The sequence below is a fragment of the Zalophus californianus genome, chromosome 3 (genome assembly GCF_009762305.2).
Source record: "Zalophus californianus isolate mZalCal1 chromosome 3, mZalCal1.pri.v2, whole genome shotgun sequence".
NCBI classification, from domain to species: Eukaryota; Metazoa; Chordata; class Mammalia; order Carnivora; family Otariidae; genus Zalophus; species Zalophus californianus.
In genome coordinates, this window is record NC_045597.1 from 146,246,383 (window position 1) to 146,271,693 (window position 25,311).

Sequence of the window (25,311 nt, forward strand, 5' to 3'; positions counted from 1 at the left end):
AGTTTTTATTCAGATATTTTATCTCTGACTTATACTTGCAGATCTGAAAAAGAAGACAACCATTGAAACACTTTTCCTTACTAGCTTTCAGTTATTGCATGATTAAGTGTTGCTACAAAAGCAGTAATTATGGTTATTCTATTGTAATTCAAGGATGTTGATTACATTTGTAATTTAAGTTAATTTAGCGAAGTTAAATTTAAACAAAAATTTGTTCATCGTATAAAAGAATAAACTAATCCAACTGACAAAACAAATTGCAGGGGTAGTATATTGTTTCCTGAAGATTGTCTCTATTTTTTTCAGTAAATTACCTTCAAATTACTACTATTAAATCTATTTGAGAATGTATTATTGTTGAAATATGGGGGAAATCTTTAAATGCCGCAGTTATTGCTATGGTACTATATTTACCTCTCACAATCATTAATCTTAATTTTTTTTCTAATCACTCACAGTTTTAGATTCAACGCTTATGTATTACACTAAAAAAAGAACTGTTAAGGGATGCCTGGCTGGCTTAGTCAATAGAGTATGTGACTTGATCTCAGGGGTTGTGAGTTCAAGCTCCCCACCCCCCACATTGGGTGTAGAGACTATTAAAAAAAAAACTGTTAAATGATTGACCATTCCCTCAGTGACAGACAGTTCCTTAGAGTAAAAAAAGAAAGTAGTCGTAGTTATTGACTACTTGTCTCTAAAGAATACCTTACCATACACCAGTGCAAGCTGCAAAGTGTGGCTATAGTCTGCCTTAGTACAGTCGTCAATCACTTGAAATCTACAACTGACCATCACTGCCAGCTAAAATTTTACAATTGACAATATATGGAATAATGTTATTTACTGGGAAAAGTTTACATTTTCATCAAAAGATTGATGTTTTACATTATATCCCATGAAGAATTAATAAGTGGCTCAGACAACACATGTAATGTCTAAAATCCTGAAACTTGTAGAAGGAAACAGGAGAAAAGTATTTGTGATCTTGGTTAAGCAAAGATTTTTTACATATAGCACCAAAAGTATGATCCACCAAAAATTACAAATTGTCCTTCATCAAAATTAAGAACTCACTGCTCTTCAAAAGACACTATTAAGAGAAAGAAAAGCGAAGTCACAAGTTGGGAGAAATGTTTTAAAAATCACACACACACACACACACACACACACGGGCCCAGCTTGGAGCCCAACATGGGGCTTGAACTCACCATCCTGAGGTTAAGACCTGAGCTGAGATCAAGAGTCAAACCCTTAACTGACTAAGCCACTGAAGTGCTCCTAAAGTCATATTTCTGATAAAAGATTTTTATCCAGAATACATAGAGAACTCTCAAAACTCAATAAATAGCAAAGAACTGATTAAAAATAGGCAAAAGTTGCACATAGTTAAGTGACCAAATATATACAGATGGCTCATAAGCACATGAAAAGATACCCAATATCATTAATCATTTTAAAAATCCAAATTAATATCATAATTAAATATGATTAAAACCTAGAATGGCTAAATTTTGAAACAAGACAAATTTAACAAACAAACGATACAAAGTTTTGGCAAGGATGTGAAGAAATTGGAAGTCTCATACATTTTGGTGAGAATTAAAAATGACTCATTTTAATTAACAAAGTGAAGTAATATTCTAATATACTTCTTAAGAAAATTATATAGCTCATAAAACTTAAGATGGCAAATGCATGCTAAATACCCAGTATTTTGAGCATAAAAATTATGTTTCTATTTTAGCATTAGAAGACCGGTTTTTCCTCAATTTCTCTCAGTGAACAGTAAACAAATTTATAAGAGGCACCTAATTATCAGTCAGCTGAGGTTAGTCACCCTCCTTGCCAGGTTTCTAGATTTAGATATCCTGATATTTCAAGCTTTCCAACACCATGACACCTGCTGAGGTAGCAGAGATGTGGGAGCAACTCTTTAGAGAGTGAAAAATGAAGGTTCTCCATTAGAACACAGAAAGCCTCAGTCACCGATCAGGAAAAATTCCCTTAGAGAATTTTAACACATGAAATTGTGTGTATGTGTGTATGTGTGCATGTGTGTGTGTATCTGTGAACATTACAGACTTTCAATTAATTGTGGCTCAGATAATGCCTTCGATCTTGGACAAATTGTCTTGATTTGGAGTAAATTTCATTTATCACTTATTTTCAAATGCCCTTTTTCTCCTTCCCTCTGTTGTTACTATAGAATTGCTGCTAGATTGTGGAGCTCATAAATCTGTCTTCAAGTTCTTAAAAAGTTCTTTAATGAATCCTATGTCTTTGTTTATATGTACTGATTTTTGGAGAATTCCTCAGCTGGATCCTTATGCTCACTAATCTTAGAGGCATGTGTTCCATTATTATTTGGCCATCTTTTTTTTTCTCCTAAATTTTGGCAATTACATTTTTAATAGCTAGGATTTGTGATATTTCCTTCTTGTGTAACAGCCTTTGGGGGGGATGCCATCTATGTAAATATGCCTTCTATATTGTTTTAAATGTTCTTCAATGTCTTCTATTAGTTCTTTCGCATTTAATCATTTTATGGTGGATTTGATGCCCTTCTTTAGCAGGTGGATTATCTTAAATATGGATGATCTTTGATTTTCTGTTAGTGTTTCTTCTTGAAGATCTAAAATGAAGATCACCTGTAACTATAATGTATTTCCTTAGCCAAAAGAAGCACCTTTTATCTCTTGCAGTGAATGTTAGTTTTTGTTTAGAGCAGCTCTGCCTCTGAAAATTGTGTGGGGGTGTGGGAGTGTGGAAAACAGTAGTGATGATTCTTGGCAGAAATTAGTGCTGGGTCACTGCATGCTGTCAGGATGCACAATGTCCTAACCGGCCACTTTATTTTCTGGGGATGGTGACAGAGTCCATATCCCTCAGATGAATTGCAAGTTGTCAGGGGTGCTACCTGTTATTTTCATCCGGTGCATATTTGAAGGTCTGTTTGTTTTCTTTTTTGTATTACTGCCATACATATACATAAATTTGGTGCTTGATTTGGAGTGCAAATATCAGAATCAATTGCTCTTAATATGGAGAAATAAGCCAGCTGATTTATTTCTTTTTAATTATTTGTCAAGAGAAAATCATCTTTTATCTTTCACTACTTCTGATCTTGAGATTATTCCTTGACTCCACTAGGAAAACTCCCTGGGATATTCCTATCAGTCATCTCAAAGAATTAACGTGAGAATTAAATGTAATAATGTATATGGGGCTTAGTCTATAAGCATTGAATAAATATTGTTATAGTTTTTGTGACCATTATATTATTTGCTAAATACAGACACCAGGAAAATAGTAATTTCACATATTAAGGTGAATCATCCTTTTAGTAAACTGGAGAACAAGAACTTAGAACACAAATGGCACAATAGGGTTGTGATGCTGAAACACAAATGATCTAACTTTGGCAAGCAAGACTTTATGAAGCAGGATTTAAACACATTCACTTTTTCGTAGAGAAAACTGATCAGGAAGTTATATCTTCATAGCACATGAACATACACCTTAAAATTTGTTTTTTGGAGTTAGTACAAAGAAGCAATCTTTGATAATGAGAATTTTTATTTAGTAGTCATTCTTTTTCTTATTAAAAACAACTTCTATTTTGGGAGGTTCAGTTTTGGGTTAATTCGGTTCCCACAAACAATGTTTTATTAAATCTTCATTTAAAAATATATAGATTCTGGGAAAATGTCTTTATTTTTCTTTCAGGAACTCCAAAATGTTTGTTCTTGGTGTATGATTCATATTAATTTTTACTGGAGGCAGATGCAATAACCAAAGAAGGTGTTAGAGAATAGACTTCAGCTTAATCTCTATTTTTAGTTTGAATTGCAGCTGTAATGGAAAAAAAGAAACAGAAAGAAATGTAACTTGGAAACAGTAATGACTAAGCTTCTGGATCTGTTTTGTATGTAAAGTACTTTTAGTTAATTGAGCTGATCTGTCCTGTCAACATAAGTGTGCATATGAGGTAAGAAAGAATCTAAATTAACTTATCTGAATATCATCATTTTTATTAGTTTTATATCTACTTATGTGTATGATTGGTAAAGTCAAATGATTATTCCAAATAGTATATGTAAAAAGCCTAACAGCAATTGAATTGTTCCATATCCCTTTAACCTTTTTTTTTTCTTTTTAGGGTAATTGAAGTATAATTTACATTCAATTAGAAATATCACCAGTCTTAAGTTTACAATCCAGTGAGTTTCAGGAAGTTCATAAGGTTGTGTTACTATAATCGCAATCTAGTTTTTAAAATAATTAAGTCACCCCGAAAAAGTGTCCTCCTAATAACCCTTTATAGTCAATCTTCACTCCCACCACCAGCTCCAGTAAGCACTGATTTTTTTGTTGCTATAGTGTTTCTTTTTCTAGAAATTTCATATACATGACATTCTAAAATAAAGAGGCATTTGTCCCTTCCTTCTTTCAATTAGCATAAATTTTTCTAAGTCATGTTAGTGTATGTATCAATAATTTGTTTCTTCTTTATGTTTAGTAGTATTCTATTGCAAGGATGTGTCATATTTTTTGTTTATCTATTTGGCGCTAGATGAATATTTGAATAATTTCCAGTTTGAAGCTATTATGGATATTGCTTCTATTAACATTTGTGTATAAGGTTTTTGTGGAGATATGAATTCATTTCTATTGGGTAACTATATATTCATATCGCATGAACATATACCTTAAAATTTGTTTTTTGGAGTTAGTATAAAGAAACAATCTTTGATAATGAGAATTTTTATTTAGTAGTCGTTCTTTTTCTTATTAAAAATAACTTCTAGGAGAGAAATTTTGCAGTGTATGCAGAGTATATGTTTAAGTCACTAAAATAATCCAAGTGTTTACAAAATGGCTGTACTGTTTTGAAATTCCCATCAGACATGTATGACAATTCCACTTGTTCCAGATCCTAAACAATACTCAATATTGTCAATTTTTTTTATTATCTATTCTAGGCAAAGAGTAGTGTTATCTCATGGTGGTTCTATTTGTTATTACCCTGAAAATGAATGAGAGTAAGCATCTTTTCATGTGCTTCTTTGCCATGAAGTATAAACTCATTTACCCATTTGTTGAACAATGTCCACCTTTTTTATTTATTTACTTATTTGAGAAGAGAGAGAGAAAGAGAGAGAGGAAGAGAGTGGGGGAGGGGCTAAGGGAAAGGGAGAGAATCCTAAAGCCGACTCCCCACTAAGTGTGGAGGCCAAAAAGGGGCTCCATCATGGAGATTACAATGAGATTAATGTTGTTTTCATGCTTGCTAACACATCCATTCTGTAGCCCATGGATCGAGGACTCATTTTGACTTTCAAGTCTTAATTATTTCAGAAATACATTTTGTAAGGCTATAGCTGCTACAATGATGCCTCCGATGGATCTGGGCAGAATAAATTAAAGACCTCTCAGAAGGATTCATCATTCTAGGTGCCATTAAGAACACATGTGAATCATGGGAAAAGGTCAAAATGTCATCTTTAACAGGAGGTTGGAAGAAATTGATTCCAGCCCTCATGAATGACGTTCAGAGGTTCAGGACTTCAGTGGAGGAAGTAACTGCAGGTGTGGAAACAGCAAGAGAACTAGAATTAGAAGTGGAGCCTGAAGATGTGACTGAATTGCTGCAATCTCATGATAAAACTTGAGTGGTTGAGGAATTGCTTCCTATGGATGAGCAAAGAAAGTGGTTTTTTGAAATGGAAACTACTTCTGATGAAGATGCTGTGAAGACTATTGAAAGAACAACAAAGGATTTAGGATACTACATAAACTTAGTTGATTAAGCAGCAGCAGGGTTTGAGAGGATTGACTCCAATTTTGAAAGTACTTCTACTATAATTAAAATGCTATCAAAGAGCATTGCCTGGTACAGAGAAATTGTTTGTGAAAGGAAGAGTGAGTTAAGGGGGCAAACTTCACTATTGTCTTATTTTAAGAAATTGCTACAACACCCCAGCCTTCAGCAACCTCCCTGACTTGTCAGCAGCCATCAGCATTGAAGTGATACCCTCCACTAGGAAAAAGATTATGGCTTGCAGAGAGCCCAGATGATGGTTAGCATTTTTTAGCAGTAAAGCATTTTTTTAAATTAAAGCATGTACATTTTTTAGATATAAAGCTAATGCACACTAAACAGATACAGGATAGTGTAAACATAACTTTTATATGCAGCAGGAAACAAAAAAATTTGTTTGATTCACTTTATTGCAATATGCACTTTATTGCCGTGATCTGGAGCCAAACCTGCAATATCTCTGTGATATGCCTGTATTTATTTGAGTCTTCTTTATTTTCCCTGACAATATTTTGTTGTTATAAGTGTTAGGTCTTACACTTATTTTGTAAAATGTATTCCCATGTCTATTTTTTGTACTATTGTAGTGCAAGTTTTTTTAAAATTTCATTTTCAGACTATTTATTCTAGTATAACAGTAGTGCAATTTGTTACAGTATATTGCTTCTATATTTAGATATGTTGCTAAATTTGCTTTGTAGTTGTAGGTGTGTGTGCGTGTATGTAACCATTAGGATTATCCACAGAGGTCTTGTCATCTTCCAATAATGATTGAATTCATCCTTTTCAATTTATGTTTAATTTTTTTGTCTTTATTGCATGAACTGTGGTTCTTAGTGCAATGATGATAAAAGTAATGAGACTATATATCTCTGCTTTATTCCAACCTCCAAATATTATGTCTTTTGTGATTACCTAAGATATTAGCTATTCATTTTTTTTAAATTGAGCCCCTTTATCCAGAAGGGAAAGTTTGCTTTTATTTCTTATTGCTGACAGCTTTTATTATGAATGGACGTTTAGTTTTCTAAAATGCTTTTTCTGCATCTATCAGGATTATCATGTTTTTTGTCTTTGTGCCTTAATGCAATGTATTTTATTCATTTATTTATGAATGCTAACCCAAATTGCATTCCTAGGATAAATCATATTTGTGATGTGTAATCTTTTATATATATATATATATAAACTAGATGGTGTTGTCCAGTATTTTGTGTAGGGTTCCTTGCATCTATGTTTATGAGGTAATTTGTTTTGTTTTGTTTTTTTAAAGATTTTATTTATTTATTTGAGAGAGAGAGAGAATGAGAGATAGAAAGCACGAGAGGGAAGAGGGTCAGAGGGAGAAGCGGACTCCCTGCCGAGCAGGAAGCCCGATGTGGGACTCGATCCCGGGACTCCAGGATCATGACCTGAGCCGAAGGCAGTCGCTTAACCAACTGAGCCACGCAGGCGCCCCTATGAGGTAATTTGTTTTTAGTTTTCTTGTAATATTTTATCAGGCTTTGATATCAGGGTAATACTGCCAAAGAAGTTAGAAGGAGTTAGGAAGTTTTCTCTACTTCTATATTTTCTGAAAAAAATATGCATGTGAATAGTATTATTTCTTAAGTGTTTGATACATTTCCCCCAGTGAAGTCTTATGTGCCAGGACTTGACTTTGGTGTAAGATTTTGAACTATTTACTAATTCTGCTAGATGCTAAATGTCTATCTACCTTTTGCTTTTGTCTTGAGCCAGTTTTTTTTTTTTTTTGTATTTTTAAGATTCATCCACTTCGTATAATTTATTGTATTTGTTGTCATAAAGCTGTTTATAATTTTTCCTTAAGGTTCTTTATATTCCTGTAGAATCAATAATGATATCCCATCTTTGATTTCTGATTTTGATAGTTTACTTTTTCAATCTTCATGCATTTTTTACTAAATGTGTACCAATTTGTAGATCTACCAACTTTTCTATTTGTTTTATTTCATTGATTTTTCTTTTTTTTTAAGATTATTTATTTATTTATTTGACAGAGAGACAGTGAGAGCAGGAACACAAGGAAGGGGAGTGGGAGAGGGAGAAGCAGGTTTCCCACTGAGCAGGGATCCCCATGCGGCTTGATCCCAAGACCCTGCGATCATGACCTGAGCCGAAGGCAGACGCTTAACAACTGAGCCACCCAGGTGCCCCATTATTTCATTGATTTTTCTATTTGATCAATATTACTTCACAGTTTCTGCTTTTTATGTTTGATTAATAATTTTTTAACTTCTTTAGTTTAGCATAGACTGCTGATTTTAATATTTTCTTTCTGAGTAAAAGCATTAAGCTTTAAATTCCCCTGTAAATGTTGCTTTAACTGTATTTCATGTGTTTCAAATTGCATTTTAACTTTTTTCCCAAGCTTTTAAAAAAAATTTCCCTTTACTATTTCTTCAACACATGGATATTTTTAAGTACGCTGCTTAATTTTCACATTTTTAAATTTCAATATTTGTTTGTTACTGATTTCTAACTTAATTCCAGTTGTGCTTAGAGAACATACTGTGTTTAATTTTAACTTTTTAAAAATTTTATTGAAAGTTTTTGGGAAGGTTTATCATATGGTCTATCCTGGAGAATGTTCTATGTGTACTTGATAAGAATGTGCATTCTATTATTATTTGGAGTTTACAGTATATGTCAATTTAGTCCACTTAGTCAATAATGTTGTTTAAGTTTCCCATATTATTATTGGTTTTTTATTTTAAAATTCTGTAATATTTACTGCATTATTTTGTGGCTCTTTATCTAGTTGTCATTTGTATGTAGAAACACTTTTCGTCTTAAATCCTATATTGTCTGATATTAATACATCCACCGCAGTTCTTATGGTTACTGAGTGTATCATATATCTTTTCTTTGCCTCTACTGTCAACCTATTTGTGACTGAAATTAATTTGCTTCTCTGTTGAATGGCCTAGAGCTCTTCCTTAACTTTTTATTCAACCCGACAATCTTAGCCTTTTATTTGGAGTATTTAGTAAACATACATTCAAGATAATTATGATAATTTTTGCAGTAAGGTTTACCATTTTTAATTTGTTTCTCTTATGTCTCATATCTCTTTTATTTCTATTTTTTTACTCTTTTTGCTGCTTTCTTTGTGTCAAATGTTTTTAGTATAGAATATTATTTCTTCTGTTGACTTTTTAGCTGTATCTGAGGATTTTGGGGGGTTGATTTAGGGATTACAATATGCATCTTTATCTTAAATATAGTTTATTTTAGATTGATACTCTCTTAAGTCTTGTGAATTATAGCAACTAAGTCCAGCATATCTCTATTTTGTCCTTATTTCTCTGTGCTATTACTATAATATATGTGTGTTTTGTCTAAATGTTAAAAACCCAATAATGTATATTTTGGGGTTCTATTGCATTTTTAATAATTTTTGATTAACAATTAGTTGTTTTAAATAATATATTACAACAGCCTGGGATTTTGTTTTTCTGAAGGTACTGTTTTCTTGCCTTGACTTAAACTATAAAATCTATCTCCCTCAAAATATTCTATCATTGATATCTCTGCTTAGTTGTTCTAATGTTTATGCTTTTATTTTCAGTACTTCTCCCCAGAGAGTGATGCCTGTGTCTTTGTGTTTAGTGGTGAACCAGTAGTTTAGAAAGATTTTGATAAGACATCTCATGTGTCTTAGCTCAGACTGCTATAGCAAATACCACAAACTGTATGGCTTAAATGGAAGAGATTTATTTCTCATGGTTCTAGGGACTGGAAACATTCTTGATGTATCCTGGCAAGGTGGAGAAAGAGAGCATTCTGGTCTTTTTTTATAATGGTGCTAATTCCATCATGGAGGCTATACCCTGATGACCTCATCTACACCTAATTATCTTTTAGTGTTTCCACCTCCAAATACCATCACACAGAGATTAGAGCTTCAACATATGAATATGGGAGGGACACAGCTCATAGTATCATGCCTCTAAAGCTTTTATATTCTGTCAGTTTGACTATATATACATGAAGGAATTTATTCAAAGCTGTAGCCAGTTCTCAAGTCTCCATTGGCTCTCATTTTATATGAGAATATTTCAGTTCTTCCTTGTATATATATAATTTAAAATAACCTGTTATATGCAGGGTTCATTTCAGAATTTCTATGGTGCTCTCTCTTCTAGGATCTCTACATTAGTTTCTAGTGATTTTGCTGCTTGTCTTGAGCTGAGGCACAGAGCCATGAGTTCTGAGCTGATTCTTCCCCATTGAGCCACCAAAGCCATGGGTTATCCTACCTTTTCTCAAATCAATTCCTCCACCTCTAAGGACAAAGTTGCTAGGTTTTGTGACTAGCCATAACCTGGTAAAGCTATGGTACTCACAGAGAGAGCTGGGAGTGGGGAAAATGGGAGCAGTCTGCAGCAAGAAGTATACAGAATTCATACACATGGATGAACTTAAAAGAGTAAAAGGGGGAAGCTGGGTTGGCTCAGTCAGTTAAGCATCTGCCTTCAGCTCAGGTCATGATCCCAGGGTCCTCTGATGGAGCCAGGCATTGCATCAGGCTCCCTGCTCAGCGGGGAGCATGCTTCTCCCTCTACCCTTCCCCCCTGCTCATGATCTCTCCCTCTCTCTCTCTCTCATTCTCTCTCTCTCTCAAGTAAATAAATAAAATCTTAAAAAGAAAAGAAAGAAAACCCCTGCAATTTGAAAAACAATAAAGACTAGACATAGAAGATTCAAAAGTATTAAAAAATACTGGCCTCTATATCATCTCATCTTTAAGACAAGACATTGAGCATCTCTGTTATTTAATATATAAAATGAATGCAAATCCTTAACCTTTATGCTGCCATTTCTAAATATAGGGAAATATTTTGTATGATGAAATTTGAATTTTTTTGGGTGAGTTTAAGTGAAAATACAAACCACAAAGGTATAAAAAACATGGATTTTTGAGTATGTGTGGCATAGGAAGATGGATTATATAAAATTATTTTGAAACAGAAAAGAAAATTAAAGTATTTTGGTATTGGTCTCAGCTTTGTTCTGAATTAGTATAACATTGGAGAAAAGAGATCGAAAGGAATGTATATCTGATGATTGACAGAAAAGTGGAAGTAGATCAGAGGAATGTCAATTCTTAGATAAATAATGTAAAAGTGAGATAACTAAAAATATTCAGTTTGTCCAATGATCAAAACTTGTCTAGAATGACCAGGCTAAGTCAGCTTTTTTTGAATTCTATTGAGAGTGGGCTCCCTGGAGTGAATTGTCAGATCTTTCAAAGTACTATACCACACTTGGTGAAAGTATAAGAGAATTATACAGCCATTTATTTTTTTTTACAGCTAAGATTGATATAAAATTGTTTTGTTGATAATTACAATTTTAAGTTAAATTAGATTAATCTATTTGTGTGTGTGTGATATTATATAAACATAAACTTATCAAAGGAGAAAAGTCAAGTTTCATCAGATGCTGGTTTGTACTAAGTATGTGAATAATAAAATGAATGAAAACAGCTGGCCATCATTTGTTCAGTTAAATGGGATCCATTTTTGCAATGCAAGTAAAATCAAAATTAATACAATTACTCAAGAGTGTTTTCAAATGGTGTAGTATGGGCTAGATTGGGACAAGAGAGACTAGAAATAAGCCATAGCTCTTATTCTTAATAACTGTATTTTTTGGCAATTTATTTAACCTCATTACAACTTAGTTTGCTAATCTATAAAATGAATAGCAGTGCTTATATTCTGGAATTTTTATAGCAATTATTGTGATAACTTATTTGATTCACTAACTTTATACTAGATGTTTAATAAGTGTTGGTTCACTTCTCCTTCTCCCTTTACCACCAAAAATCCAAATTATGGAAAGGCTAGTTAAATATTTAATGAGATAACTTATTTTCAGCAATTAGAAATGCTCAAATAATATAAAACTAAAGTGATTGACAGATTTTGCAAAAGATGGCTGGAACTGTTGAAAATCTACTTGTACAAAACTGCTTAGACCTTGAATGAAGTTAACGTAATTGAAGTTGTATGAGTAGCTATGTAATCTTTATGCAGGCAGGGACATATCAATCATGTTGCTGGCTATATCAGCAGGTACTAAATTTTAATTTAGTTTTACTTATTGATTGAGTGGTGTTGTCCTTCCTTTACTCTTGAATAATTTAGGGTAACATCAAAAATATCTTATTTTTTTAAACATTAAATCACGTGAAGTGATTGAAATAGAGAATGATTACAAAGATATTGGTATTCATACCTAGAAATTGTTAAAACGGGATCTCTTTGTAGCATCTAAGGAATGTGCATAGCACAAAAGGAGTTCAAATTTAATGCATTTTAGTTTTCAGACTCCTTAGGGAACGTTAAGAGATACCTGTCACCATTTCTCTGTCATAAAAATGTGAAATGTGGTAACAAACAGCTCAGTCTCTCAGAAGTAACACAGACATTTCCAATCCCCAACTTACTGTGACATAATCTCTTTCAGTCCAAAATAAACTTAGTGCTCTACAGTAAGCTTCAAAAATTATATATATATATATATATATATATATACACATTAATGTAAATGAAGATGCACACAAACACACAGATGTAGAAAATTCTATTTTTGGTCATTTTCTAGTGGAAAATGTTTGGATATTTGTAGACATTAAATTTATCTTTGAAATGAGGTAGAGAGTTGTTAATTAACTGCTAATCTGATAAATACAGAAAACCAAATCTAATAACTTAATGATTTAGGAAAATAAAATGTCTGAGACAGATGAGGTTGAAATATCTATTTTTCCATATGACGGTATGAAATAGTACCACACATACTTGTCTAACCAGAGTGAGAAATGGTCACTGAATGTAATTTTTCCCAACAATATTTGATTATTCATCAATAAAGACGTGTATGTAAAAATATTTATAATGAGCTTCTCATATAATTTTCAAACTTGAACATATTTCTTTATAAACAAATTTTATGGCCATCAAGATTTTGAAATATAAAGATGAGTAAACAGACATACTTATGTTTTATTTTTTTTATTTTTAAAGATTTTTTTTTATTTATTTGAGAGAGAGAGAATGAGAGAGAGAACACATGACAGGGGGGAGGGTCAGAGAGAGAAGCAGACTCCCTGCCAAGCAGGGAGCCCGATGCGGGACTCAATCCAGGGACTCCAGGATCATGACCTGAGCCGAAGGCAGTCGCTTAACCAACTGAGCCACCAGGCGCCCACAGACATACTTAGGTTTTAGAACTGATATATAAAATGTATTGTTCTGCAACCAGTTCAAGAACTATCAATCAAATGGACAAAATGTATTTGAGAATAGAAGGCATCATGTAAAATATTAAACTCTGAGTGGCCACATGTATATATATTTTAATCATTTCTTTACCCCTTATTTTTCCATACAACAAGTTAGCTATTGAACTATTAAAAATACTGATTTAAACAATAAGTAGTCTTAATTAATAGTTTCATGACTCTGTAAAGAAAATTATTCTTAATAAAGAAGAGGGGATAAATATCAGTATTTGATTCAAAACTTGGCTTAGATTTATTATTTTTTTAACTAATTACTATTCACTTGGCATGTTGGTAATATTTCTTCATTATGTGTTCTCCCATTTATTTTTTTCTTATTTCCCAACCAATTATATTACCTACATAAAACCCATTTCCCAGAATATGTCTTATAAACAATTTAGTCAGTTAAAGAAAAATTATAGTTGAGAAGTGCCCTCATGTTGAAACAGGATAGATAAGAGTTTGATTTCTGCCTTAGTCACTACCATATACTGGCAAAATTAACAAACTTTTTTAGCTGCATTTTCCTCAACTTGAAATGAGGAAAATAACATTACTTACCTCATAGGGTTGCTGTAAGGATTATAAAATGCCCAGAAAGAACCCATCAATCACTGTGTTTATAATAGTAAGCATTAAATAAATATTTTTGTTGTGATTACGGTTTGTATCATTATATTTGAATACATGATATTTCAAAGCTAATTTTTTACCAGTTATGACTCTAAGATAAGACAGATTCTTGCCTTTATTCTTGGTGCTCATTTGCAAATATGGCATGTCGTTTTCTTCACTACACATAAACAACTGACATTAATAGCTCTAGAGATAAAGTTTGTTTAACCAATAAAAGATGGTTCTGTCACATATGAAATGTAATTTCTAGATTTACCTGCTCAGATTTTTGTGGTATTTATTTCCAATTGCCTCCCAATATGTTGTATCCAGAACATATTTATAAATATTTATAATTTTTTTTGAATATTGAATACCTCTCCTAAATGAAGCCATGATGAATTATATGAGACTGAGGGGAAAGCATAAAGATTGAGTTGTCTTGTAAAATAAGAGTTTAACGTTATTAGAAAAGTTGTGTGTATCAAAAAAAAAAAAAAAAGACCTGAAAAATAGTTTGTGACATTTTGTCACATTTAAGCTGTTAGCTTTCTCCATTCCAGTGGAGAATTGCTATTAAGGACTTAGTATTCTCTATTATTAATGGAAGATTGATTGACTGTGTGTGGCAGAAATGAATTGTTTATAAAAATTATTCATTTGCATATACAGAAATGCATTTTTTAAAAAATAAATATATACACATCCATACATATGCATGTCTGTATGTAGATTAGCTGAAGCCACGTAAGTCCAGTGAAAACCAACTACAATCTACTAGTTTTTTATAGGATTTTTGAATTGCAAATATTCATTTTCCTATAATTTATGCTAAGCATAAACACAAGGATCCAAAAACACATTTCTATTGTCTTTTTAAACTGCTCAGGGTCTAAAACTATTAGAGAAGTAAGGGCTTTTAAAAATTTTGCTTTTCTCTTTAAAATAAAGAGTCATAGAATTTTCAATGAAAAAAAAACGCAAAGGTGATGGTAATCCAAGTACAGGAAGATACTAAATTCACCTCCTCCCATGGACACACTGAATGTACAGCTACATATAGATCATTTTCCTCTGAAAAAGTTCTGAAAACTAGCTGAATAGCTCCTTCAAGACAAACTAAAAGGACCACATCAAGACAAGTAGGAGAGGCAGAGACACTGTCTTGCCAAAAGTCCCACCCCTAGTGCAGCAATGCACAATTGGTAGGGTTCTCAGAAATCTGGAGCCTTTCCCTGAGGAGTGAGAGGTTGGTGCCCTACATCAGACACCCCAACACTTGGGACCTCCACTAGAGAGACAAACCCCCAAAACATCTGGCTTTGAATGCAATGGGGAATGTGTCTAGAAGATACAAAGGAGTGTAGGGAACTAAGATACTGCTCTGAAAGAGGTTGCACACAGACTCAATTACCCTGAGGTCTAGTGCAGAAACAGCAGTTTGAAAAACACCTAGACCTATATGCAAAATAAATTCATTTGCTAATTATAAAAAGTCTGCTGGAAGGGAAGGGGCTTGTTAGCAATCTCTTTGGGGATGGAGGCACTTGTGGGCACCATTTTTGTGCTTTCCCTTTTCCTTGCAAGTGCTAGCAGGTGCACAGAGTCCCTGAACTCTCCCACTGCCCTGCTAAAGTTGGCAGATGCACCCTGGCTCTGTGTTCTCCTCTGTTTGCTAAAGCCAACAGGCACACCCTGCATTCTTCCTCTGACTCACTAAAGCTAGAAGGCACATACAGTACATGTAGAAGACATTCCTTGATTGCTTGGGTCTGGTGACTAGGGGACCTTCAGTTCTTGGGTCCCCACAGGACTTTAACAATTGGAGAGACAGTTCTTGGAGGGCTACTATGCCCAGGGCACTGCGTGGATAACAAACTAAAGCACACCACCAGTCTTTCTGTAAAAAAAAGCCCTATTTATTTGACCTGGAGCTTCAGCCTGAGAGGTAGTCCTCAGGTTTACCAGACGTCTGGAACCTAAAAATATGCTCTCATGGAAAGTAGGCCAGGTGATGCTATCTTTGTACTCTCCCTTGGCCTTGCTATGGCTCACTGGTAGCTCCCAGAAAGGAGCTAATACACTCATCTGCAGCCCCAGTTTTTGCAACCATAACCCAGGGACACCTCCAGATCACCTACCCTGGTGGCTAACAGAGTTTTCAATGAGGTCCCACAAGCCTGTATATACTTGCATATTTTAAAAGTTGGTGCCAATCAGCCTGAAACTAGGTGCTGACTGAGATCCTTCCCTCTGGAACACTGACAGGTCTTGGCACACCCTCAACAACTGAGACCTATCAAGAATAAATCTGGCTGCTTAGATAATCAAATAGGTTAGAGAGACAATCAAAAGCTAGGGCAAAGCTGAATAATAAATTTATCTTTTACAGAAGGCCACTCTTTCAAACGATTGCATTTGATACATTGAAACAAACACAAAGCCAAGCAAAATGAGGAAACAGAAATATGTTCCAAGTGAGAGAACAATATAAAACTTCAAAAAAAAAAAATAAAACAGTGATAAGTAACCTACCTGATAAAGCATTTAAAATAATGGTCATAAAATTATCTTTACTGGACTGGGGATAAGAATGGGTGAACACAGAGACAGAAAATACAAGAAAGCTAAAGAATACAATAAGTGAAAAATATACTAGATGGGTTTGACAGCAGAGTGGATGAAGCAGAAGAAAGAATCAATGATCTAGAAGACAGGGCAGTGGAACTCACCCCAAAAAAGCAGCAAAAGAATAAAATAATTTTTAAAAACAAAGATAGCTTAAGGGACCTATGGGTCAACATCAAGTAGAATAAATACCATTCACATTATAGGGGACTCAGAAAGAGAGGAGAAAGAAAAGAGGGCAGAAAACTTGTTTGAGGAAATAATAGCTGTAAACTTCCCTAAACTGGGGAAGGAACAGACATCCAGATCCAGGAATCCCAGAAGTTCCAAAACAGATGAATCCCTAGATATCCACACAAAGACACATCATAATTAAGATGTCAAAGGTTAGAGAATCTTAAGCAGCAAGAGAAAAACATCTGTTATGTACAATGGGAATCCCATAAGACTATGAACAGATTTTCTTAGCAGAAATTTTGCAGGACAGAGGAAGTGACATGATATATTTAAAGCAGTGGAAGGATAAAACAAAATAAAACTTCCAAGCAAGAATACCCAGCAAGGTTATCATCCAGAATTGAAAGAAAGATGAAGCAAAAGCTAAAGGAGTTTATCATCACTATGAACTTTACAATAAATGTTAACAGGACTTCTTTAAGCAGAGGAGAAAAGACATTAACCAGTAACAAGATAACATATGAAAGTAAAAACCTCACTGGTAAAGGTAAATATATAGTAAAGGTAATGTATTAATCACTTATAAAGCCAGTATGAATGTTAAAAGACAAAAGTAGTAAAATTAATGAAAACTACAATAATTAGTTAAGGGATACACAAAATAGCTGTTAAATGTGACATTAAAAACAAAAACACTGTGGGAGGTAGTATTTATGTAGTTTTAGAATGCATTCAAATGTAAGTTGCTATAAACTGAAAAATAGACTGCTTACACACACACACAGACATACTGTTATATGTAACACATAACTACAAAGCAAAAACCTATAATAGATACACAGAACATAATGAGAAAGGAATCTAAACATAACGCTAAGTAATCTAAACATGACACATAACATCAGGCCACAAGGGAAGAGAACAAAAGAAGAAGAAAGGAACATAGAGAAACTACAAAACAGCAAAAAAACAATTAACAAAATGGCAATAAGTGCATATCTATCAGTAAATACTTTACATGTGAATGATCCAAGTTCTCCCAACAAAAGACATAGAGTGGCTGAGTGGATAAAAACACAAGACCTATCTATGTGCTACATACAAGAGACTCACTTGAAAAATAAAGACACACACAGACTGAAAGTAAAAGGATGGGAAAAGATGTTTCATGGAAGCCAAAACAAAAAACAAAAACAAAAACAACAAAACAAACTGGGGAAACTATACTTACATCAGACAAAATAGACTTTTATATAAACAAAATCTGTAATAAAAGGCAAAGAAGGACATTATATAATGATAAAGGAGTCAGTCCAACAAAAGGATATATAACATTTGTAAATATTTATGCACCCAACATAGAAGCACATAAATATATAAAGCTAATTTTAACAAATCAAAAAGGAGAAATTGACAGCAGTATAATAACAGTAGGAGTCTTTAATACCCTATATACATCAACAGATTGATTAGACAGAAATCAATTAGAGAACAATGGCTTTAAATGAGCCATTGGATCAGACAGACTTAATAGACATAAACAGAACATTCCATACAAAAGCAGCAGAATATACATTCTCTAGTGCACATGGAACATTCTCCAGGATCAATCACATGTTATGCCACAAAGAGATTATCAATAAATTTAAAGAAGATTAAATTCATATCAACCTTCTTTTCTAACCACAATGGCATGAAACTAGAAAATAATTACAAGAAAACTGGAAAAATCACAAATATGTGGAGATAATCAACATGCTACTTAATAACCAATAGGAGAAGTCAAAAAATAACTTGAGCAAATGAAAATGGAAGTAAATGGATTTTGGACAAATCAAAATCTATGGGATGCATCAAAAGTGTTCTAAGATGGGAGTTCATAGCAATTTAGGTCTACTTCAAGAAACAGGAAAAAATCTCAATCTAACCTTACACCTAAGGGTACTAGAGAAGGAAGAACAAATGAAGCTCAAAGCTTGCAGAAGTAAGAAAGTAATAAAGATCAGAGTGGAAACAAATGATATGGAAACTTTTAAAAAATGGAAAAGATCAATGAAACTAAGTGCTGGTTCTTTGAAAAAAATCAAGAAAATTGACAAATTTTTAGAGTCACCAAGAATAAAAGAGAGCTCAATTTCATAAAATCAGAAATGAAAGAGAAATGACAACACATCCAGATATTCAGAGGATTATAAGAGACTACTATGAACAATTTTATGCCAACCAATTGGACAACCTAGAAAAAATGGAAAATTCCTAGAAACACAATCTTCCAAGACTGAATTAGGAAGAAATAGAAAATCTGAATAGATAGCTAACTACTAAAGAGACTGAATCAGAAACCTCCCAACAAACAAAAGTCCAAGACCAGAGGACTGCACTGGTGAATTCTAGCAAACATTCAAAGAAGATTTAATACATGTTAATTAATATTCATAGTATAGTATATACTAAATATTATAAAATAGTAAAATAAATACTAATGTAATTAATTGCTGATGGTTTTCTTTTCATATTTATTTAGTTTTCCCTTATGATCATGGATTCCCACTAATGCATATACTTCAGGGGTGTGTGTGTGTGTGTGTGTGTGTGTGTGTGTGTGTGTGTGTGTGTGTGTGTATGTGTATGAGAGAGAGAGAGAGAGAGAGAGAGGGAAAGATATGAGGGCGAGGAGGAGCGAGAGGAGGGGGAGGGCTAAAATAAAATTAGCTGTACTTCAATAGGTTGGCCTTAGCAGAATCCAATATAAATCCATGTCAATAAAATTAAATGTGAGGCAGCAGTTAAAATGTAAATATCAAGAAAATAGGAGAAGTAGGGTTAGTTACCCAAGTCTTAAACCAGACTGAAGTACTGAATGACTCTGTGATTTTGTCAAAGAATTGAGCCCCTTGAATTTCCAGATCTGTCTTCTCAACTAGGAGGTAAGTTCACAGAACTAAATCTTCACTGAATTTCTATTTAAATCTGTCTTATCATCTGTGCAGTTTTTAATTACTCAAATCAAAATCTTATAAATCTCAACATTCATTATTGAATTGTTTTATTTTTATGCAGGTTCCAAGCACATTGACTTAATTATTTCAAAATTTTAGAATACATCTCTTTAATAACCCACGATGGTGGTTCATTATTTCTCCATCATTATTAACTCCATTAAAAGAGATACAATGATTTACTAAATATTTACTTTGTAGAATAATACCTTGTTTGCACAAAATAACAAAGCAATTCCCAGATGGTATTACACATGGATGTCTATATTGAGGATACTAAAACTTTTATATTCTATGAATTTTAGTGAGATGAAGCAATGAATATAAAGGTTTTGTTTTGTTTGCGTTTTGTTGTTGTTGTTTTTTAGGTCTTTGATTTCTTTCTATTTTTTTAATTCTTTTTAAAAATTTTATTATGTTATGTTAAACACCATACAGTACATCATTAGTTTTTGATGTAGTGTTCCATGATTCATTGTTTGCGTATAACACCCAGTGCTCTATTCAGTACATGCCCTCGTTAATACCCATCACCAGGCTAACCCATCCCCCCACCCCCCTCCCCTCTAGACCCTCAGTTTGTTTCTTAGAGTCCATAGTCTCTCATGGTTCATCTCCCCCTCCGATTACCCCCCTTCATTTTTCCCTTCCTGCTATCTTCGTCTTCTTCATCATTTTTTTTAACATATAATGTATTATTTGTTTCAGAGGCACAGGTCTGTGATTCAACAGTCTCACACAATTCACAGTGCTCACCATAGCACAAACCCTCCCCAATGTCTATCACCCAGCCACCCCATCCCTCCCACCCCCCACCACTCCAGCAACCCTCAGTTTGTTTCCTGAGATTAAGAATTCCTCATATCAGTGAGATCATATGATACATGTCTTTCTTTGATTGACGTATTTCGCGCAGCATAAAACCCTCCAGTTCCATCAACATCCTTGCAAATGGCAAGATTTCATTCCTTTTGATGGCCGCATAATATTCCTGTGTGTGTGTGTGTGTGTGTGTGTGTGTGTGTGTGTGTGTGTGTGTGTATACCACCTCTTCTTTATCCATTCATCTGTCGATGGACATCTTGGCTCTTTTCATAGTTTGGCTATTGTGGACATTGCTGCTATAAACATTGGGTGCATGTACCCCTTCAGATCCCTACATTTGTATCTTTGGAGTAAATACCCAGTAGTGCAATTGCTGGGTCATAGGGTAACTCTATTTTCAACTTTTTGAGGAACCTCCATACTGTTTTCCAGAGTGGCTGCACCAGCTTGCATTCCCACCAACAGTGTGGGAGGGTTCCCCTTTCTCTGTTTCCCCTCCAACATCTGTTGTTTCCTGACTTGCTAATTTTAGCCATTTTGACTGGTGTGAGGTGTTATCTCACTGAGGTTTTGATTTAGATTTAGATTTCCTGATGCCAAGCGATGTTGAGCCCTTTTTCATGTGTCTGTTGGCCATTTGGATGTTTTCCTGGGAAAAATGTCTGTTCATGTCTTCTGCCCATATCTTGATTGGATCATTTGTTCTTTGGGTGTTGAGTTTAAGAAGTTCTGTATAGATTTTGGATACTAGCCCTTCATCTGATATGTCATTGCAAATATCTTCTCCCATTCTGTCAGTTGTCTTTTGGTTTTGTTGACTGTTTCTTTTGCTGTTTCTTATCCTGATGAAGTCCCAGTAGTTCATTTTTGCCCTTGCTTCCCTTGCCTTTGGCGATGTTCCTAGGAAGAAGTTGCTGTGGCTGAGGTCGACGAGGTTGCTGCCTTTGTTGTGCTTTAGGATTTTGATGGACTCCTGTCTCACATTTAGGTCTTTCAACCATTTTGAGTCTATTTTTGTGTGTGGTGTAAGGAAATGGTCCAGGTTCATTCTTCTGCATGTGGCTGTCCAATTCTCCCAACACCATTTGTTGAAGAGACTGTCTTTTTTCCATTGGACATTCTTTCCTGCTTTGTCAAAGATGAGTTGACCATAGAGTTGAGGGTCCATTTCTGGGTTCTCTATTCTGTTCCACTGATCTATTGTCTGTTTTTGTGCCAGTACCATACTGTCTTGATGATGACAGCTTTGTTATAGAGCTTGAAGTCCGGAATTGTGATACCACCAGCTTTGCTTTTCTTTTTCAACATTCCTCTGGCTATTTGGGGTCTTTTCTGGTTCCATACAAATTTTAGGATTATTTGTTCCATTTCTTTGAAAAAAGTGTATGGTATTTTGTTGGGGATTGCTTTAAATGTGTAGATTGCTCTAGGTAGCATTGACATTTTCACAATATTTGTTCTTCAAGTCCATGAGCATGGAATGTTTTACCATTTCCTTGTGTCTTCCTCAATTTATTTCATGAGTATTTTATAGTTTTCCGAGCACAGATTCTTTGCCTCCTTGGTTAGCTTTATTCCTAAGTACCTTATGGTTTTGTGTGCAGTTGTAAATGGGATCGACTCCTTAATTTCTCTTTCTTCTGTCTTGTTGTGTATAGGAATGCCACTGATTTTTGTGCATTGATTTTATATCCTGCCACTTGACTGAATTCCTGTATGAGTTCTAGCAGTTTTGGGGTGGAGTCTTTTGGGTTTTCCACATAAAGTATCAGATCATCTGCAAAGAGTCAGAGTTTGACTTCTCTGCCGATTTGGATGGCTTTGATTTCTTTTTGTTGTCTGATTGCTGTGGCTAGGACTTCTAGTACTATGTTGAATAGCAGTGGTGATAGTGGACATCCCTGCCGTGTTCCTGACCTTAGGGGGAAAGCTCTCAGTTTTTCACCATTAAGAATGATATTTGCTGTGGGTTTTTCATAGATGGCTTTTATTATACTGAGGTATGTACCTCTATACCTATACTCTGAAGAGTTTTGATCAAGAAAGGATGCTGTACTTTGTCAAATGCTTTTTCTACATCTATTGAGAGGATCATATGGTTCTTTATATTTCTTTTATTAATGTATTGTATCACATTGATTGATTTACGGATGTTGAACTAATTTCAATCTGGGGTTGTCTTTGGTTCTAAAATGAGTCTCTTGCAGACAGCATATCGATGGGTCTTGTTTTTTATCCAATCTGATAGCCTGTGTCTTTTGATTGGGGCACTTACCCATTTGCATTCAGGGTAACTATTGAAAGATACGAATTTAGTGCCATTGTATTGCCTATAAGTGACTGTTATTGTATATTGTCTGTGTTCCTTTCTGGTCTATGTTACTTTTAGGCTCTCTCTTTGCTTAGAGGACCACTTTATTTCTTGTAGGGCTGGTTTTGTGTTTGCAAATTCCTTTAGTTTTTGTTTGTCCTGGAAGCTTTTGATCTCTCCTTCTATTTTCAGTGACAGCCTAGCTGGATATAGTATTCTTGGCTCCATATTTTTCTTATTTACTGCTCTGACTATATCATGCCAGTCCTTTCTGGCCTGCCAGGTCTCTGTGGATAGGTCTGTTGCCAATCTAATGTTTCTACCATTGTAGGTTACAGATCTCTTCTCCTGAGTTCCTTTCAGGATTTTCTCTTTGTCTCTGAGACTCGTAAGTTTTACTATTAGATGTCGGGGTGTTGACCTATTTTTATTGATTTTGAGGGGGATTCTCTGTGCCTCCTTGATTTTGATGCCTATTTCCTTCCCCAAATTAGGGAAGTTCTCTGCTATAATTTGCTCCAGTATACCTTCTGCCCCTGTCTCTCTTTCTTCTTCTTCTGGGATCCTAATTATTCTAATATTGTTTTGTCTTATGGTATCACTTATCTCTCGAATTCTGCCCTCATGATCCAGTAGTTGTTTTATCTCTTTTTCTCAGCTTCTCTATTTTCCCTCATTTGGTCTTCTATATCACTAATTCCCTCTTCTGCCTCATTTATCATAGTTGTTGGGGCTTCCATTTTTTATTTACCTCATTAATAACCTTTTTAATTTAGACTTGGTTAGATTTTAGTTCTTTTATTTCTCCAGAATGGGTTTCTCTAATACCTTCCATGGTTTTTTCAAGCCCAGCTAGTATCTTTAAAATCGTCATTCTGAACTCTAGTTCTGACATCTTACTGATGTCCAAAATGTCTAGGTTCCTGGCAGTGGGTACTGCCTCTTGTTCTTTTTTTTTTTTTTTTTGAGGTGATTTTTTCCGTCTTGTCATTTTGTCCAGAGGACAATAGATGAATGAGAGAACAAAATGCTAACAGGGTGACAACGACCCCAGAAAAATATACAGTAAACAAATCAGAAGTGACCTTCCAGAAAGTGGTTGCTTTTCTCTTCAGAGAGTTGCTGCTATTCTTTTCTTCTACTTCCTGTTGAGTTTCTAGGTGTTCAGATGGTTTTGATCCCTATCTAGCTGAATTCCTGGGTCCAGACGAAATTTAGGTCTCCTACTCCTCTGCCATCTTGCTCCTCCTCCTGGTTTGTTTTTGCTTGTGTGTGTGTGTGTGTGTGTGTCAATAGTTAGGCCAATTTTTAGAAAACAAATTTTCACTAGCCAAAACTTTATGTCTTCACTATCCTATATTTAAATATTTATCAATTCTTCTTGATAGTCATTGCATTCTTCTTTGTGTTTTGTCTTAAAACAACATACCTCCATAGACTTTGTTAGCAGGCCAAGCAGCAAACCATCATAATACACCCTAGTAGGGCTAAGATACTAGGAAAAACTACAAATCAATCTACTTCTTTGTAAGACAGCAAATAACTGTAAATTACATTTATTAAACATATGTATTAAATATATGCATACCTAAAATACATGTATGAGAGCCTCTTTACAATAATTCTCCTTTGTTTAGCATAGAACTTTTAATTATTGTGGATTCATAATAATAGTTGAGTAAAATTTTGTGCAAAAGCATAATAGAATTCAAAAGGAAAAAGCTTAATGAGAAAAACAAGATTTATAAATTTTGAACTGGGTATAAATAACTATGCAAAAAGATAATTTAAAAAATAGCCCTTTTTTCCTATATACCAACAGTAAGTGGAATTTGAAATTAAAAACACAATACCATTTATATTAGCACCCCCCAATGAAATACTTAAATAGAAATATAACAAAATATGTACAGTATCTATATGAAAAAAATGCAAAACTCTGATGAATGAAATCAAATAACTAAATAAATGGAGATATATTCTATGTATATATATTTATATACATAATAGGATTCAGTATTGTCAAGATGCCAGCTCTTCCCAACTTTATCTATCAGTTCAATCAAAATTCCAGCCAGTTATTTTATGGATATAGACACACTGGTTTTAAACTTTATATGGAGAGGCAATAGACCAGAATAGCCAGCACAATATTGAAGGAGAAGAACAAAGTTAGAGAACTGAAGCTACCCAATTTCAAGATTTACTATAAAGCTACAGTAAGACAGGATGTATTGGTGAAATAATAGACAAATAGACCAAAGGAAAAGAATACTCAGAAATAGACCCCTGTAAATAGAGTCAACTGATCTTTGACTAAGGAGCAAAGGCAATACAATGGGCCAAAGACAGTCTCTTCAACAAATGGTGCTGGGACAACTGGACATTAACATGCAAAAAAAAATGAACCTAAACACAAACCGTACATTTTCACAAAAATTAACTCAAATTGGTCTTAGACTTTATTTTTTTTTTAAAGATTTATTTATTTATGTTGAGAGAGTGAGAATGAGAGAGAGAGAGAGTACATGAGAGGGGGGAGGGTTAGAGGGAGAAGCAGGCTCCTCACTGAGCAGGGAGCCCGATGCGGGACTCATCCCGGGACTCCAGGATC